We start from the raw sequence: 20,000 nt of genomic DNA on the forward strand, positions 1-20,000 counted from the left end.
ACACACAGGGACATGCATATTATATATATTTATATATATATATATATACATATATATATACATATATATATGTATATATATATATATATATATATATATATATATATATATATATGTGCGTGTGTGTGTGTGTGTGTGCGTATATATATTATAAATATGCATATACGCGTATGTGTTAATGTAAATATGAGATTATATATTTTTCTTCGTAATATGTATGTAGGCGTACTTAAAAAGACACGTATATATGCATATGTATTATTGTATGTATTCTTAAATGTATTAAGGCAAAGAAATTACAATTGTACTCGGAGACATATATGAAGTTTTAATTGATTACACAAATAATTGTTTTCTATTTTTCTAAATTTCGTTGTATCAGGAGCTAACAACCAACGTCAATAATGTCTAAAAAATCTTTCAGGTAAGGTATAATTGAGACGTTCCTCCCCGAGGAGCAAGACATTATTTCACTTTAAAAAAACAAAACATTTGATAACAAAAATAAATGTTCGTCAGGTTAACTATTACTGCCTTGTGTGACAAAGAAAATATCTATAGTTATGTTTTCATCATTATAGGGAAATAATTCGAGAGCATCTATCAGTTGCACAGAAGCGTTAAACTTCCGTTAAGCTTGTCAAGTTGTATAGATATAGTATAAAGAAGTTTAATGATAATACGTATTTGGCAGTATGCTGATAACTTATCAACAAAGCAGTCTATCATTATTTTTTTTATGCTTACATGCAAAGAATAAAACGGTCTGTTTACCACATCAACGAAACTTGAACAGCCTTAAAGGGAAGACGCTCACTGGGCTGAAGAATGAAGAGAGATCTCTTTAATCTGACAGTGACCTCGCTCCACCAAAGTAACCGTAAAAGGTCGCCATTCTATATCAAAGGGAACTTTTCAATACTCTTTACCTAGCTCTCATGTTAGTAAAAAAAGTCAGTATTTTCAATAAATGATATTTTCGGCGACAGTTGATACTTACATATAGAAGGGAACGATGATTTTAATATCAACAGCAGGAAGACACGAGGCGAAACCTTGAAAGCTGAGAAAAATGATGCGTAACTTCCCTCAAATTCCGAAGGATTTGACTGATTGTGAAATGGTTATAATGCGTTGAACATGAGATTTTAACCTATGATGATTTTTAAGACCGAGACTTTCATTACCCCCGTATATTAATTAGCGAGTGTTGTTATGTCACGGGCACACTTTTGTGACATTTACCGTCAAAAAGCACTGGTAGAGCTATCTAGCATTAAATAGTTGTAAGGCAACATCATTTCTCTCTCTATGTATAATATATGTGTGTATATTATATATATATAATAATATAATTATATAAATATATAGCTATAATAATACTGGGAAGACTGGAGCATCTAGAATGCCGCAGATTTACTAGGTATAAGACAGCAAACAGCCATCGTAGCATCACATTATTCTATTTGGCCAAATTTTCGAGACCACTTGTCCAATCTTAAGGGCTGTAAGAATACTGAGTCCATTTTTTAAGTTTTGTTCTCTGTATTCTTACAGCCCTGAAGATGAAACTTGTGGTCTCGAAAATTTGGCCAAATAAAATAATATGATGCTATGATGGCTGTTTGCTGACTCATTCCTAGTATATATATATATATATATATATATATATATATATATATATATATATATATATATATCATATATGGATATATATATATATATATATATATATTTATACATATATACCTACATATATATATACATATATATATATATATATATATATATATAGTATATATATATATATATATATATATAGATATTGTCCACCTAAACGCTTTTTTTTCCTTTTTTGGGGGTGGCTTTAGAAAGGACTATTCTTCCAGTTCTCAGTGATTACTCTGAGGTGTAACTGCTACCCCAGGTCCTTTCTCCACCTTGGAAGCCACGCATTACAGTAGACTAATTACCAGGTACTAAAATCAGATTTGGGCCACAGAGGCGTCATGTGTTTTTGAGGAAAACGAATTCGAGTCTCCCCCTGCACCACCACCACCAAGAACCCCTTTTTTTCGGTATTTTATTCCGGAACGATAAAGATGCCAGAATTTCTTTCTTTATTGGTTTCCACTCGACTGAAACTTTTAACATAAACATTTCTCCAAATATTCGCGAATCCTTGAAAGCTGAGGAAAATGATGCGTAACTTCCCTCAAATTCCGAAGGATTTGACTGATTCTGAAATGGTTATAATGCGTTGAACATGAGATTTTCAAACTTCCGATTTTGAGCACAGTTACAGGGTACGGGAGAGCTGCAATAGTTTAACTTTTTAAGGAATAACTGGCAAACATATCTAATAATTTGGCATTGTTAGGTAATGTATGTGTTCATTTTCTTTCGTTTCTACTTTTCTTAAAGCTAAAATGAATTACAAGGTATTTGAAAAGGGAAAAATGGATACGTGAAGGTTAATTGTTTTCATAGAATCTAAGATGGAAATCCCCAAATTAAATAGCATTATAAATCCAAGAAACCAGATCAGTATCAGTTAATGAGAAAAGTCAGAATTTGAGTGTAAGTAGAGAGTTAATGTATTAAATCTTCCCTACGCCATGGTATGGTATTTTTGGTTTTACGCTTTGTGACAGTAAGACATGGGATCTTTCAACCCAGTGTCCTTAGGTAGCCCAAACATTCGGAAAAAACATTCAACCTGAGAACAAAATCTAGCACCTCCTAATATAGTCCTGGAGGAAACGATAGATTCTTCTCTCAAACGAAAGGAGGACCAGAAACGCCGACAAAGCCTACTGACATAATATAATCTAGGCGGAAGCAATACATTTGTCCCTTAAAGGAAGTCATAGAAGTCGAGAAATACAGAAGCGGAGAGAATTCCAAATCTTGACGAGTGGGCAAAGTAAAACATAACAAACTGAGCAGTACAAGGACTGAATGTGGAGAGGAGTAAAAGGGAGTAATTGGGTTCACTCAATTTCTTCAAGTGAAATACATTTTTAGTACTATCAATACAATTTTCTTCACAAAAGAAGAATGGAGAAAATACCTAAGAAGACGCTGAAACGAAAAAGAAATTTTAGTTGATAAAGGTGTTAAAAGATGAGTTTTATGGTAAGTAAAATGAGAAGTATTGAAGATGGAGTTGAGGTAGGTAAATCGGATGTTATTAAAGATATATAGATTTGAAAATATTTAAAGTAGAAAGTGAGAAAAACTTTAAAGCAAAAGGACTCCTAAAGTAGTTTTAGATAATAATAAAAAAAAAAGACGAGGCATTAAATTCCGTTGGGCTGGACGAGAGAACCTCTTCCACTCAGACACCCTCAAACCTAACTAGCAATCACTTATCTTCTTTTTCTAAGGAAATCATCTGTTTCCGGTGCTATGACATTTCCTCATACAGACTGCAAAGCTCTGCATGCCTCCCACTTGCCACATAGTCCCAGATTGCTATAATCTGTCACCTTATTAAAAGCGAGTGAGTGTTCTGTTTTATTTTCTGTCGATATAGGAAATTATCTGAAGCAAATCGCAACAAAAAATAGAATAGTGTAAATCTTTTCTATTTATAAACATGAAAAAACGTAATTCAGATCCAAATGATCGTAAATACAAGTGAAGACAATCAAAATAATGATCGGTCAATCCGTTCTATGGGAATGCTCGTATTGTCATTAAAAGATAATGACCTGCTTTGTAGTTTTATATGAAATCTGACTAACGTCTCCATAGGATTTCATTTTCGTAGTGTGTTAAAGATTATGGAACCTTAACTACAACTGTTTGCTATTCCAGTTATTATTATTATTATTAGTTTAGTAGAAGACCCTCTTTTAGGCAAATGCTGTTAAAAAGGATGGCAGAATTAAGCGAGTTGATTTTATATATTGTTTTTTCTATTTTCCTTACAATTCGCTTCTCAGGCTCAGAAAAGAACAGGATATCAGGTCCAGGTCAAGCAGAGGTCGTCGTCAGTGCCGGTATTATTCCATAGGCGTATTCAGTTCGGGCTGGGGTCGTCTTTGGTTTCAAGGGCTGGTATTGGTGCTGGTATAGCTGGTATAGCTGGTATCACGTGACGTTTCGACCTTCTCGCAGGTCATCTTCGGACGAGTCGGTTGAAGAGACTGTAGCAAGACTAGGATAAGGACAGGGAAGTGGAGAATAGGGGAGAAGGAAGAGTACCTCTGGATACAATCCAGTTTAAGCCTAACGGCGGATACTCGGGATGGGAAAGGTGGAAGGAAAAAAGGGAGGGAAAGTGAAGTATAGCAGAAGAGAAAAAAGTGAGGGGCAGACCCTCTTGCGAAGTTAGATTACTGGTTTAGCCACCATGCAAGGACAAGAGAGAGAAGAGAGGCTCGGAATACAGTTCGTTTGGTTCATCGCCCGTGATAACTGAAATTGATTTTATATTGATTGAGATGTACTAGCACATCTTATGTTAATTCATTTGTTAATTATTGATTAATATTATTCGTGGTATTTCTTTTTTTTAGTCAGTATTTATATACCTTGGTCTGGGGGGGTCACAATTGACCTTTGGCTTAAGTCTACTCCACCAGTAATGATCTCTGACTTGGTTGATGGTGAGATCTCTAGTGGTAGTGAATAAGTTATCGTCTTCTAGACTTAATTTGTCCCAAGCTTTCTGCCCAAGTCTATGGAACCTGACATTCAGAGGCTCCAATTTGGCGTGGTTATGCAACTCCCTTATTGTGTTGAAGTAGGGGGTACTTTCCCTATATGCTTGCCTCAGAGCTTTATTCTGAATAGCTTGCATTTTACTAAGTGCTGTTTTACTCAGTGCACCAAATATGATGGCTGGGTATTCTAGCTGTGGCCTGGCTAGTGACTTAAATAATTTAAGTTAAGTTTTTGTTGACAGTCCTTTGAACCTTTTTAACCTACTGACAGTTTTCCTCGCGGTAGCTATTCTCGACTGTACATGGGGAAGAATGCCTGATTTTTGAAATTTGCACCAAAGAATTGTAGCTTGTTGATTACATGGAATTCTCCTGTTTTTGACTATAATATCCATGGGACGTCGAGCAGAAATTGAGAGGAGCTGAAATTTATCAATATTTGTTGTTATCTTCCATTTCTTTTCGTAGTTATTGATATTTTGTATTTCTCTAACAGTCTTTCTTTGTAACATACATTTGGCTTTGGTGGGATACGTTATGACTTGGGTATGATCATCTGCGAACATGATTTGAAGGCAACCTTGCAATGGAGGAGGGGTATCTTTAATGTAAAAGTTGTTGAGTGATGGGGAGAGAATGCTACCTTGAGGAACCCCTGACTGTAACTGGAACTCTGGTCCTATGAAGTCTTTAAGTTTAATCCTTGCCACACGGTTGTCTAAAAAGTTACATAGCAGTCGGGTTGCTAAATCTGGCAATTGCGCTTTGAAAAGTTTGTATTTTAAACCTTCATGCTAGACTTTGTCGAAGGTGTGACTGACATCCTTGAGATAAGGTTGCAGCCGTATCCTAAACTTTTCTTGACTGCTATGAACTCATAGAGTCTGGTTAATGCAAGCTGATTTCCTTTACCTTGTGTAAACCCATATTGGTTATTGTTGGTTAGCAGATTGTCTTCGAGGAACTCATTAAACCTTATTTGAATGATTTTTTCAAGGATCTTACCAGGTATCTCTAGAAGGGAAATTGGTCTATAGTTAGAAACAGAAGTTAGATCTTTACCCTTTTTCCCCACAAAGGGAAGTAGTACTCTCTTAAAAAAGTCTGGCCAGTAGCCCATATTTATGGTTTCGTTGAAAATGACTCTTAAAAAGTCCAACATGGAGATGGAAAGGTGCTTAAGGATAATTCTGTTTGCTTTAGAATGGCCAGGTGCTTTGTTTTTAAAATTATTGATTATTTTGAAGATATCTTGCAGTTGGATTGGTTTAATAAACTGGTCTTTATCATCTAATCTATCGAGCTCTAATGTGTCGTATGGTATCATTTGATCGTCACGTTCATGAAGTGCTTCAATCACTCGTTGTTCATGTTGCAGGTCAAACCTTAAATTCTCCCAAGGATTCTGAAGATATTAGACCAGAATTCTCTGAAAATTGGTTCCTGGTCTTGAGGTGAATAGATTTTCCTGTTGTTATGGAGTATGTAGGCTGTAGGTTCAGAATCTGATCCCAGAAGTCTTCTGATCATTTTCCAGAACTTTCCTAGGTCTCGATAGATACCTTCAATTTTATTTAGTAGTGTCTCCCAAGTAGAGTTTATGAGTTCCTTTGCTTCGATTTTAATTCGTTCTTTGATATTTTGTAAGTATTCTAATAGCTGATGTGTTGGACCTTGATTATTTATTAAAGCTAGGGCTTGTTTATATTAATATTGTAATTGCTTAAGATTATCTGTTTCTTTAGAATATGGTAAGATCCTGAAAGTTTTGAGGGGGATACAAAGTTATTTTATCATCGATATAGGATTTATCCTTTAAGATGTTATCAGGTTCGTCATAGTTGGAGAGAGAGTCATCGAGAATATCCTTGAAACGATCCCAGTTGGCATTGGTCAAGTCTAGTGTTGGGCTGGTGGCTACCATAATAGGTCTCACAGTAAGTTTTAATAATAAAGGTATGTGGTCTGAGGTAGTTAAAGGACCCCGGGTGATTGAATAATTAAAAATGTGGTATCTGTTAGACAGAAGGATGTCAGGTTTGCCCTTGGATCTTCTGCTGAAATATGTTTGAAAATCTGGTCCTAGAAAGCAAACTAGATTCCTGTTCATAAGTCCTTAAATTAAGGTGCCTCTAGGATTTGTGCTATTGTGGCCCAGGGCCGGGTGAGTTGCATTTAGGTCAGCTAGTAGATAGACAGGGATAATGCGTCTCATTAAGGACAAGATATCTTGCTGAGGAAATACTGGGTTCCTGGGGGTTAAATATGTAGTTGCTACGATTACTGGTCCCCGAGCTGTCTGTAGTTCTACTGCAATTAGGTCATGATTGTATCCGTCAATTAATTTGACTGTGATATCCCGTCTTACTGCTATTGCCGTCCCGGCATTTTGATCGTTAGTGGTGTTGCATTGAAAAACATTGTAGTTCCAGATCTTGATACGAGTGGAGTTGGGTATCCCCGTTGAGTTTAGGAGTATGAGATGTGGGTAGAAAGAGGAATAAATGTTACTAAGTTCCTTACTAGGAAGGAATGTCCACTTTAAGACGTTATGTTGAATGACTGTGAGTGTCCATTATGGTGTTTTTCCTTTTGTTAAGTCAAAGAAGCCTGAATTCAGTTTTTGGAATTTGTCGTGGTTTATCCTCGTGATCCTGCTACTGTATTTGTCTAGTTCTATTGTTCCTTCAGTAATGTATTGTTTGATTGTGTTATTGTCTAATTTCTCTGTTAAGATGTACTTCATCGTTTTATTGTCAAAAATCATTCTCTTGAGGGTATTGTGGGTTGGGTTTTTGGGGTTTGCCGTGTTGATGGAAAGTGGCTTGAGACCCGGTTCAAGCCATCAATGAAAACGAGGACGGGCACCGCTCCAAGATCATTCCACCCTCAGCTTCCCAGCCCGAGGATGTCTGGCAGTTCCAGACGAAAGCTCGCTTGCTTCAAGAAAGAGAGAGAGAGAGAGAGACATATATATATATATATATATATATATATATATATATATATATATATATATATTGTTAATGACTTGATAACTATGGTATCATAGTTTATCTGTAAAATTCAAATATATACACCAATTTTGACTCTGTAATTGATCATGGCCTCCATAGGCGCTCTACTAGCCTGTCTAAGTAGCACGGAAAAAGCCGCTATTCGCAAAATAGAAAAGAATCTCTACAAGTGTAACGCTGCTGAAGTAGCCATTACTTTTAAGAAAGCATTATTATTATTATTATTATTATTATTGACAATTAAAAGCCACAGTAGTGTTAAAATATATGATTGTACAATGCAAAAAATGACTAGGAGAGACTTTCGGATACTGAAGAGGGATATGGAGCAGTATCCGAAAGTCTCTCCTAGTTATTTTTTGCATTGTACGCTCGACAAGAAAACTGAAGATACAGTTTTCATTAGCTTTCGTTCATCGAATTTCCCATTTGTTTTTACTGAAAAGACATAATATCGCTAAATTTAATCTAGAATCTGAAAATACACTGCAAATTATATCATATTAGTTAAAACTGCAAAACAAAACCGTTCAGATATTTAAAAACACGATATATGTCCGAAGTAATTGGAATTTCTCAGATGGATTCGTTCATAGAGATCTGGTAGATAGAATGTGAATTTCTGATTGTAGTACTATGTATCACGACGACAATATATACTCGTTTTCCTTCATGAACGGGGATATTATTTTTAGCTTCTACAAACTCATGTTTGTATTCCAAAACGTTTAATGTTAGCTGACGTCAATGGCAGCCAATGTTGCTAAGGCTAAGGTAGGTTGAGCAAATCTAGTTGCATCCGTAAGAGCGTTTTCTATGATGTGGAGGAGCCCTAGAACTTCGAGCGGGAAAGCGCAAGTCACTGGATACTGGCTTACGTAACGGATTTCACACTGATTACTTCGACGTTGACATGGATCGAATGCTAGTTGCTGTTTACAAATCTACCGTCATTAAACATAAATCTTTATCAAGGTTAAAGTAGCATGTCAGCTCAAAGATTTTCTGGCTATATGCTCCCATTACAAAGCAGTTCGTAGTAGCCTACAGCCCTACACGACTGCATTTCTTTGCTGCGAGGCTGAAAGATCTCCCAACACATCAGCATTATTTACACGATATAAAACTTTAATTGCCTGTGCAATACATATTGAGTTATTTGTGGTAATAACTATTTTTACTTAACACAGCTTTTTTCGGGAATGATTTGTGGATGAAACCCGATTTTCAAAAGTACAGATTACATCAAAAGAGCAAGAATGACCGCAGCCTGTGTCTAAAATTTTCCACGTCTTTTTACAATCTTTGAATGTTATGGCAACTGTCGAATGAAATCAAGATTAGGGTATGAATTTCTTAGAGAATTGACTTGAACATTCTTATCCTTCAAATTTTATCTAGCATAGTGCAGCACGATCTTGGCAGTCATATCATCCCGTTTCCCAGGTATCTGTGCCCCGACTCACCGCTTTTTCTTCTGCCTTTCCCCGTCACAAGTCCGTCACCAATTATCTATAATTTCTCTCTTCTCTTCTCTCTCTCTATTCTCTCTCTTTAAAACACATTTGAAAAAATATTATCACTCAATCTTTCAATAGTAAATCAAATGAAGTAAGTATCTCTCCGATAGCTATGCTTGTGCTCTCTCTCTCTCTACTCTCTCTCTCTCTCTCTCTCTCATTCTCTTCTCTCTTTTAAAAAAACACATTGGAAAAAACTATTATCACTCAATCTTTCAAAGTAAATCTAATGAATTAAGTATCTCTTCAGATAGGCCTATGCTTGTGCTCTCTCTCTCTCTCTCTCTCTCTCTCTCTTTTAAAACACATTTGAAAAAATATTATCACTCAATCTTTCAAAGTATATATAATGAATTAAGTATCTCTATAGATAGGCCTATGCTTGTGCTCTCTCTCTCTCTCTCTTTCTCTCTCTCTCCACTTTTGAAACATTTGAAAAAAAATATTGTCACTTAATCTCTCAAAGTAAATATAATGAATTAAGTATCTCTATCGATAGGCGTATGCTTGTACGCTCTCTCTCTATCGTCATAATATTTCATTCTTTACTGTATTGTTCCTCATGATTTCCACAAGTACTGCCCAAATTTTAAAACACTTTCTCCCATTGTTCAAGATCCGTCTTCCATTACGCATGAATGTTACGTCAGTTTAGTGTCAAACATTACTTATAAATAAGGTTTCACAGTAGGTTTTAAAAATGGATGATCGATATTCTACCCTGAACTGACGTTACCAAACCAACATTAACGAATAATATAGAGCCTGTTTCTACATTCAAGTATAAATTATTAAAGGACCTCTACAGAATCTTTATGGTGTAAAGTTAATGGAAATCTAGAAAGCAAAAAACGCTACGATTTTGAAGCTCCGCCCCCTTTCTAGAGTTGCCAGGTGTGGCATTATTGAACACTGTATGTCCGAAGATTTAAAAAAACTGTATCTTAACATTCCTTGCCGAGTGTACAATCATATATTTTAACACAACTGTGGCTTTTAATTGTCAATATTATAGCCTCGTTACGGAGGTTCCTCAGTTCATCATCATTATTATTATTATTATTATTATTATTATTAAATTCATAATATATAAATTATTTTTTATGGAATGAAAACTATCAACTATGTAATAAAAGAAAAGAGCAATGAAAAAATAAAGGTAAAACTGAACACCTATTGCAGATATGTACCGAAAAATAAATGTACCGATAGACAAAAAGGAGAACAATAGATAAATAAAGGAATAATACAAACATAATGCAGCCAGAACGAAGGAATGTGGATATGCAATTTCTAAAATTGCCACCATTTTTGGAAGTCATTTGCGACTTCGTTTCCATGAAGCGATATTTTGAAATTGTAGAGCGCTGTAACGGCTCTCCTCAACACGAAGTTTAAAAATCTAACAATCATCGCATTGCAGCCATTTCGCAATCAATGAAAAAGCTGGGAATTTAAAGAAAGCCGCACATTATTTTTTCGCAGCCTCCACCGAGGCAAGGATCGATCGAGCCATAATATTTCCGCGGCAGGTTTGAATAGCCAGCAGGAAAACTCCTAGCCATCTTTCCCGCGCGAGAACTCGCATAGAAATCAATGGCTTCTATTCAGGAGAAATAAAGCTCTGCTTCGGAGGTTTCCAGTATAATGACGAAAAAAAAAATTGAGTTAAAGGAGGCTTCCGGCATACTACGACCATTATCTGAATCGTTACCAGCTTCCAAGGGTGAAGGTGAAGGGTGCTGATTCTTTGTCAGTGTTTGATATTGCGGCATAATAATTCCAGCTTTCGTTAACTTTACATTATTTGCCCATTCTTCAAGCCCATTCTTCAAGCCCATTCTTTAACCTTTTTCATTTATCTTGTCGTCGTGGAAGGTAGTTCCACCTAAAAGGGACTGGATTAACCCTAGCAACTACCGGCTCCATAGTTTTAGCCGAAGCAAGCACAAAGAAGGCCTCAGCACCATCGCCGTTGTTCTGGAAGATGGACAATAAGAATCTTTCAGCCAGGATGAGGCGACCATGTTGTAAGTGTGCCTTCAGTTGGTTACTTTTATTATAACATCACGGGTCCTTGCCCATAGCGGCCTGTAGGGGTTGAAAGTTTTTAAGGGATTTAGAGACCTGGTACGGGCATTTCATTCATTTATTCATAGAGGCAGTCATACTTGAATGCTAGTTAGGTTCAAGGGGAAAAATGATTTTGAATACACTTACGATTGACAGTCATTTGTTTATTAATAAACTGTCAGCTTCCAAGTCATAATTAGATATGACTTCGATTCTTACTGTGAAGGTCCATTGTTGAATTTTTAATAAAGCCTCTGTTATCTAAAGCAGTTACTAAAAATTTCTCACGGAAGATCAAAATTACTAATCCAAGTCGGTAGTCTTTGTCTTGTATGAAGTGAGTCTGAATATGCTCTCACGGTAATGTGCTGCTGCTTAGGAAGTTGAAGTTTGACTTCGCATAAGAATATGACTTGATCAAAGAATGCCAATATCTACAGAACTATGGGTAATTATGATTAGTTATTTTATGACAGGTAGGTCATTACAGTCTTATCGAGCAAAATATTTACAATACCCTATCTTTACCAACTTAAGAAAAAAAAATCATCATAATTGCCCTCAGTTCTGTAGAAATTGGCATTTTTCTTCATCAATTCATATTCTTAAATGCAGCTAACCTTCATCTTCCTAAGAACAGCACATTACCGTGAGAACATATTCAGACTCACTTCGTACTAGGCAAAGACTACCGACTGGGATATGTAATGTCAATCTTCCGTGAAGAAAATCTAATATTTGCAAACGGAAAATACTCAAAGGGGAAATTCGTTCGAGAAAGGAGAGAGAGACCTTATGTTCTCAGAGATTTCTGAGCTTAATTGAATAGATATGGATTTTTTGAAAACGAATAAAGAATACGCGCCGAGTTTCAATACGAACTGTAAAGTCTGGATGTGAAGTGATAACACATATCTTGAAATAGAGTTGATAACAGATTTAGCTTTACCCATTGGCCTTCGGAACTGCATCATGCATATACATATATTCATATAAGCAAACACACATGCACATATACATATTATTGTATGTATGATATATCATATAAGCAAAACACACGCAGCACATATGTATATATATATATATATATATTATATGTATATATATAGATATATATATATCTATAGTATATATATATAATATATATATATATATATATATGTGTGTGTGTGTGTGTGTGTGTGTGTATGTGTGTGTGTATGTGAGTATGCGTGTGTGTGTGTTTGCGTAATTTCCTATCATTAAGTTTTTACCGGGAAGGATTGCAATTTCGGAAGAAGCAAGAACGAAACTCCCTCACTCTTTGGTCAAATACCACTGCACTATGGATTCTTCATACACATACACAAAAGACACATCAACAGTACTTTAACTACACATGAATGTACTGCTTCATGCTGGTGTATTCACGTACAAGCGTGTACCCAGATGCATATGCACGTATTTTGTCTCCGAGGCTGACCGACCGCTGTTATGTTATGCATCAATAAATCTGCCAAAAGCCACATTATCATCTTATCGTCCTTCCTCCTTATCTTTACTCCGTCTTTTCCTTGTCCTCCTCCTCCTTTCTGCCATCATTTGATTTCCAGCGATACAGATGAGTGAGTGGAGGATGCCCACGTCACTAGTCTCGATCCATGAAGGAAAAGATGGGTTCGTGGTGTCAGGGTCTCGCCCTTGGCGTGCATAAAACCCAAGCGAGCAAAGCCTAATGACCCACGAACGACGTCTCGACCCCCTGCAGATTTTTATGGAGTTCGTGACGAGGAGAAGTGACGGTGAATTGTTCTTTTTGGGACAGACGGGGAAGAGGCGATCTTTCACGCTACTCGAAGACAGGCATTTTCAAAACGCCTCCTCAGGACGGCAGGGAAATTTCTAGCTATAGTTGAATCCGCTTAAAAATACACATTGCCATTGGATCTGCGTGGAAATAGACAGTTACCGAATGATTTGGGATTACTCTTACATTAAGGCTGGACTTGGTGGAAAATGACAGTTGCCATATTGAAACTCGGCGAAGGTTTCCAGGTAATTTTGTAAAGCTCTTAGATTTTGAAATAACTAAATTGCAATGCTGGATCTCTTTCGCTAAGAAACTTGTAGTTGTTGAATGCTTGTACATAATCTAGATTATTTGACTGAAATGAATTTCATTGGAAAGATGGTTGTACCAAATAATAAATACTACTAGAACACTCTATTGTAAAGAGTATTTTGGAACACGACTTGGAAATTCTAGTCGCCTGATACTCCCCGATTATCTAACTACAGTACCTTTTAGTTTCGGTAGGAGCATTTTCATTTGGCCAAGACTTCTAGATGATTTGATACTATTAGCGGATTATGTTGACTTTTATTAAAAGCAAATGATGCTTTTGCTTATATCTTTATATCTCTTGAGCAAACAGAAAATGCTTGAAGCAAAGGCATAAAACAGTCATGAGAGACTGTCCATTTCAACAACGAATAAACGAGTGATGCCAACTTTTGTATAAATCTTAGGGCAGTGGAGTCAGAGAAGAGATCTATTGGCTGTCCACACCCCCTCCACCCCCCAACCCAAAAGTGGTGAAAGAATGTCATGATATCTGTGTTGATAGATCAGACCTCATTCACTTGCAAAGACCTTCATATATTCCAGCATTTCCTCTTGCTTTGTTTGTTCCCCTCCCCTTTTTTTTAATTGTAAGATAATATTGCTAATATTAGTTTCACAAAATGACGAGAAAACTAGCGAAGTTAATCATTTGCGTGAAAAGACAGAGATAGGCATATCTACACAGACAAAAATTTCACTACAAAACGTAAATCATCGTTCTTGTACATCGGAATATGAAAAGAAGTCGATAAAATATGAAGAAAAGAATATACTCCGTATATTGTCTCAGACCGCACGATCCAATGCTATATATATATATATATATATATATATATATATATATATATATATATATATATATATATATATATATATAAATTGGTACTCTCATTCTACCTTTGGTTTCCCCGACTTCTGTTATCTTCTGTAAAATACTTCAGGAGGGAAATGTGTCCTTCCTACTCCGCGCGTTATACTGGTTTTCAGAGGGCAATATGTCCTTCTACTCCCTGCGCGTTGTACTGGTTTTCAGTGGGCTTGACCCATGAAAAGATATTCGATCCATGAATACTGATCAGATCTTAAACTCGTAGCAGACTTCGGTACGGAGAGAGCTGTAATGCGAGTAGAGGCGAGTTAGCCGGCATAACGGTATAACTTGCTCTCACATCCGAATGCCAGTATTTGATGGAGCCATAGTAGTAGTAGTAGTAGTAGTAGTAGTAGTAGTGTAGTAATAGTGCAGCAGCAGCAGCAGCAGTAGTAGTAGTAACATTTTTGTCGCTGTCATAAAATGAAAACGGAAATTCTGACATTTTTGACTGAGTTTTGACATCTGATGTTTTCTTTTGAATTCAGACAGTTGTATAAAACACACGATGCTATTGACATTTAAGTCTGCTAGGGTGAGGTAACACCTTGTTATATTCTCTATGATTGAAAGAGAGAGAGAGAGAGAGAGAGAGAGAGAGAGAGAGAGAGAGAGAGAGAGAGAGAGAGAGAACATCGTGTTTTAGTAAGATACTAAAATCATTGTGAAGGAACATTTTTCATATGAGTAGAAAAGAGTTTTGGATTAACAGCGAGAGTTAGATTAGATTGATCTAGTGAGACTTGAAATCATTTCATGCGATTTCTAACTGAGATTAATACTATGTAGATAGGCGACTCTCTGAATTTTTAATCGGCTGTAAAATCAGCGAGGAGTGGCATCGTTTTTATTTCGTATCAGACAAAAAAAAGCTAAAGAGAAAACATTTGCTCATTTCATAAAATCTCTTAAAGTCAGTGTAGGGGAGGAGTATATCTGTATTTGAAGGGAAATGAAAATCATGGCGTTTCATTTTTCTTCTTTCTTGATGTTAAGTAAAGATTGCCGGATATCATTTTTAATCATTTCGCGCCTCCAGCGGAAATCATCACGATTAAAAATTACTCATAGTAGCATGAGTCTTAAAATGGCGAAACAAATCCACATTCGTGTTGTGTATATGAACACATATTTAAAGATTAATCTATACAGAGAACTTCCGGGAATCGAACAGATTCCCGGAAACTATCTCTATAGATTTATCTTTAAATGTATGTTCATATTCATAACTGTGGATTTCCTTCTCCATTAACGCTATTTTTCTACCTGAAGGAAAACATGCAATAAAATCGATCAAATAAATAGAAAGAAAAATGTGTCCGGATCTAGCATTACTACGTCTTAGTTTCCGCCGCACGGCACAGCAGATGATATCCCGAGCCATCAGATACCGAGCGACAATTCTCCCGGGGACGCCGCCGGCAAGGGAAGGGAGGGAAGCTGTCTAGGTTGCAAATGCTACGATCCGAAACATACAAGAGAAATGCTTTCTGCTGCTATCTCTTGTGTGCCAGGCAGAGCGATAGATAGATGGATGTGTTCGTGCTTGCGGGAAGCCGCGATTGACATCTGTTTTATTCTTATTTATGATCATTTGCCGGGAGAGTGATATGCCTGTGTGTATGATTTGAATGACGGAAGTTATTTGGTTCCTGTGAACAAATGACAAATGAAGGAAGAGTAAATGGTGGTAATATCTATAGCAATAATATGAAATAAGATAAATAAATTTTATAATTATAATTAAAAATAACGCTTGCAGGCATATTACTTATGGAATTTTTACGTCAGATGATATTTGTTACAAGCAAAGCAAAAACGTAATGATAATAGTATAGTATTGTGATAAAAAAAAATAACATAAATAACGTTCATGATGTTAAAAATGATATAATTTATATAATTTCTCAATCTAATGATTTTCTTCTGTAGATAGTCCTTCCTGTTTGATTAAACTTCTGTCAAAATTAAAGAAATATAGAAAAGAATGTTTCACGCAAATCAGTCCCTCGTGATGGTTTTACCTACTGCTGAGAAATTGCTCTTCGCGCTATCTGACTGATACATTTCTGTTGAAGTTGACGAGGCTAAATCTGGTCTTGTCCTTGTTTGTATTGGCGTCCCTCTCAAAAGTGCTCTCTTCTTCGCTCGTCCGTACAATTAGAAGACGATTTACATTCGTAAATCGTCTTCTCTTTCTTCTCAATAACCTCTTCAATAGCCTGTTACTGCTAACTGATACAGTGAAAGCTATGGGCGCGGGCTCAAGCAGTATCTTGAACTAAGAATAACGAAACGTGAGCTGTTCGTTTCTTTAAAATTTGAAATGCCTCCTTATTATCGCTGATATTTCTTTAAATCCGCATTTTGTCAGTGAATCTAGGAAGCAATGTTTTTAGAGAGTAGCCAATAAGACACTGGGATCGCAGTCTGAAGTTGGTTTGAATTCTCATCAAATCAGATTTTCCATACATAATCGAGACATCTGCCCTCGTGTGGAGTATTGTTCCCATATCTGCACCCGCATCGCTTTTAAAAGTTCAAGTTTACTTATGATTTATTTTTGTAGAGAGAATTAAAAAATTGTCAGAACTTTTTTCCCATCAGCATAGTTACCATTTACAGAATTTTTCCGTCGTTCCCTAAGGCAGAAGGAGCAAATTTAGGAATTCGAGAATCACAGACATAATCGTACCATTAAAACGGAGGAAATGGTCAAATTCCGTTGTACTTTCCATCAAAGAATTTAATTTCTACTTATATGTTTTTCTACTAAGACAAATGATATTAAAAATTCCGCCCGGATTGAATAAGATGTAAAATCGTTTATGGAAAATCAACGGAAGCGTCGAGAATTACCCTCTGGGCCTATTTCTTTTTCAACTCAAACCGATTTCATCTCATTAACGAAATTGTTTCGGAATTTTCCTCGTCTTCAGAGGTGAGGACCCACGAATTGTCTATCGATCAAGCATCGACTGCCTCCGGGAGATGGACGACACCTGAAATTCCAGCCTTCTGATTAAAGCTAAAGAGGGGACAGCTTCGTTGGGAGTGGGTGTCACAGTTGAAGCAAGAGTCCGTGCTGGCATAAGGCCAGTATAATCTAAACAAAAATGGTGTGATCCGACCTCCAGCTTACTCGGGTCGTGGGCTAAAATCTACGGTCAAGGAGTGCGTTGTTACACCAACGAAAATTAAAAATAGATATGCTATATTTTATTACAAATATATTTTCTGTAGTGTTTAACATCCACATTATTTAGTTATTACATTTTCAATATTATAACTAAATCATAAATGTCCTATTCTAAAATTCCTGTATCTTTAACTCAACGCGAAACACCCTTTCCAGACCTTTTCAGGCTTGGCCATAGACCTTTCCTAAACCCCACCACCCCCCTCCCCCGCCAACATCTACAACAACAACGAAGTAAGCAAAAAATGTAAGAGATGAGTTTTAATATTATTTCTGTTCTCCTTTCGTTGTCTTTTTTTTTGTGGTCTATGATTATTGGCGTTATTTCTTTGATAATTATAATTTTTTTGACGACCGTATTAATATCATTCCTTTTTTATTTCACTTATGGGATTTTGTTCATTATCCTTGTTGATGTAATTGTAATTATTCTTTCATATTTTCTCGTTACTGCTGCAATAATACACTCAACTTATACCTGTACTATTGTCGTTTTCACTGTACTTGTTTTTATTGTAGCTATAATGATTTGGATGTTATTTCTGCAGTTATCATTGGTCAGCTCTACGAAAGAAAAATATTGAGGGCGGTCTAGTTAAACTACTGCAATATAATAATATAATAATAATAATAATAATAATAATAATAATAATAATAATAATAATAATAATAATAATAATAATAATAATAATGGGTAGCAATCTCAATTACGAGGGCACAAGTAATGTTCTTTAAGGTTCATTAGTATATTATTGTGGACCTTAAACAACAACAACAACAACAACAACAACAACAACAATAATAATAATAATAATAATAATAATAATAATAATAATAATAATAATAATAATAATAATAACGTATTTGTAATTATGTTTGTTTTCGTAACAATAATCCCTGTAATTATCATATCAATAACATTCTGATTACATAACTGTTCACATTAAAGTTCTCATTTCCTTTAATAGACATTATCATTCGACACTGATCATTATCGTCGTCATCAGTTTTAACAAAGAAAAGCAAATATTGATAACCATAATGATTGTAGCGCTTGTTACTGACATTGCTATCATCACAGAAAAAATATTTCTGTTGATTGAAATTGATGAAAAATATATTGCCATAAAAATAACGATTCCGATTACAACGAAAAGATAATATTTCTCCAAATAATTCCACAATAGGAAGTAACTTAAAACTTTATAAATCATGCAATTTTAGAATTTTGTGCTCCAGGCACGTATGACATTCAATACTTAATATTGCTCCCAACTATTACTGCTACTACTACATTTGCTACTACTTTTCCTACTACTATTATCATTGCCTATTTTTTTATAAACATACTTTTATAGGAAGACACCACAGGTCTAACCTGCCGTGCTTCTGGTTTCCAGCAAGCCTTTTTTGGATTAGGTTACCGGACACACGTCCTATTCACTGACACCAGTAAAGGCTGGTACCCATTTAAAGGAAGGTGGAATGTATGGGGTAGGGCCCAATAGATGTTGACCTACTATGCATTTCAGGGACGGCGAGACATCATTTTTCTCAAATATCTTTCAAACTAATTATCTGATAGAAATGGTACTTTAACACAGTGTGCAAGACACCTCGTCTTAAATTTTGGTAATATATAGTGCATTGTCAATTGGTGTTAATTAAGGCGTTTACTCTTGACTTACATTGTGTTGTCAAGCTTCGCCAACCTATGCTTTCGAACATTATTTATCCCCATCCCGTTCCTCCCTACTTCCTTCCCTCCCTTCCTCCCTCCCTCACCCATCCCCACCTCTTCCATCCCTCAACCCACCTTCCTGGTCTTCCCGTCTCCGGCCCCCACTTTCCTGCTCATTACATATTATAATAAGTAATATTGGATGCTGTAAATATGTTGGTTATTTGTAAATCCTTTGACCATTTAATTATTGTTATTGTATTTTCTCAAATTATACAAATGGAAGTAAGCTAAAGAGCGTATGACCGTCACTGTTCACCAAGGCCATATGAGAGACAAGGTCTCCTCACTTCCCCCAAATCCCCAAGGAGGCGGAGATTTATCGACTTCTTATTGCGTCAGCAGGTGAATTGTTGTAAGGGAAAAACAAAGAAAATGGGTATAATTTGGGGGAAACTACTATCACTGTCATAATATCATTGTAAGAATGTGTTTCTCTATTCATATTACACTGCAATTTCGTTTTTACTAATCATACGCCAGTATAAGGATGTAATTCTTGTACCGTACTGAGTTCAGTAAATGAATTGAGTTTCATGCATCTTGATATATATTGCTTATATCATCAATGCAAAGTGACGCTCTATATTCATATACATACCTATTTTTGAGACATTCCAAAAAGATTATACTTTTATTTCCTACGGCATTCGTTTATGAAGACTGCCTAAGTGTTACATATTACCCTATTTTCAGGCATTTAACATACAGGGTTTTTGTTATAAAGAAGGTATCCAGTTTTTGTCTCATCCATAATCAGTTAAGAAATTAAATTTCTTATGTCTTTCACAAGTTTTCATCT

At 35.9% G+C, this 20,000-nt stretch overlaps 1 protein-coding gene across 1 annotated transcript in view; it reads left to right on the forward strand.

Annotated features, from left to right (window-relative positions):
* The window catches only part of LOC135226444 (uncharacterized), a 336,218-nt gene that overhangs the window by 63,162 nt on the left and 253,056 nt on the right, over nt 1–20,000 (forward strand). The window lies entirely within an intron of this gene.

This window comes from Macrobrachium nipponense, chromosome 14 (genome assembly GCF_015104395.2).
Source record: "Macrobrachium nipponense isolate FS-2020 chromosome 14, ASM1510439v2, whole genome shotgun sequence".
Lineage (NCBI taxonomy): Eukaryota > Metazoa > Arthropoda > Malacostraca > Decapoda > Palaemonidae > Macrobrachium > Macrobrachium nipponense.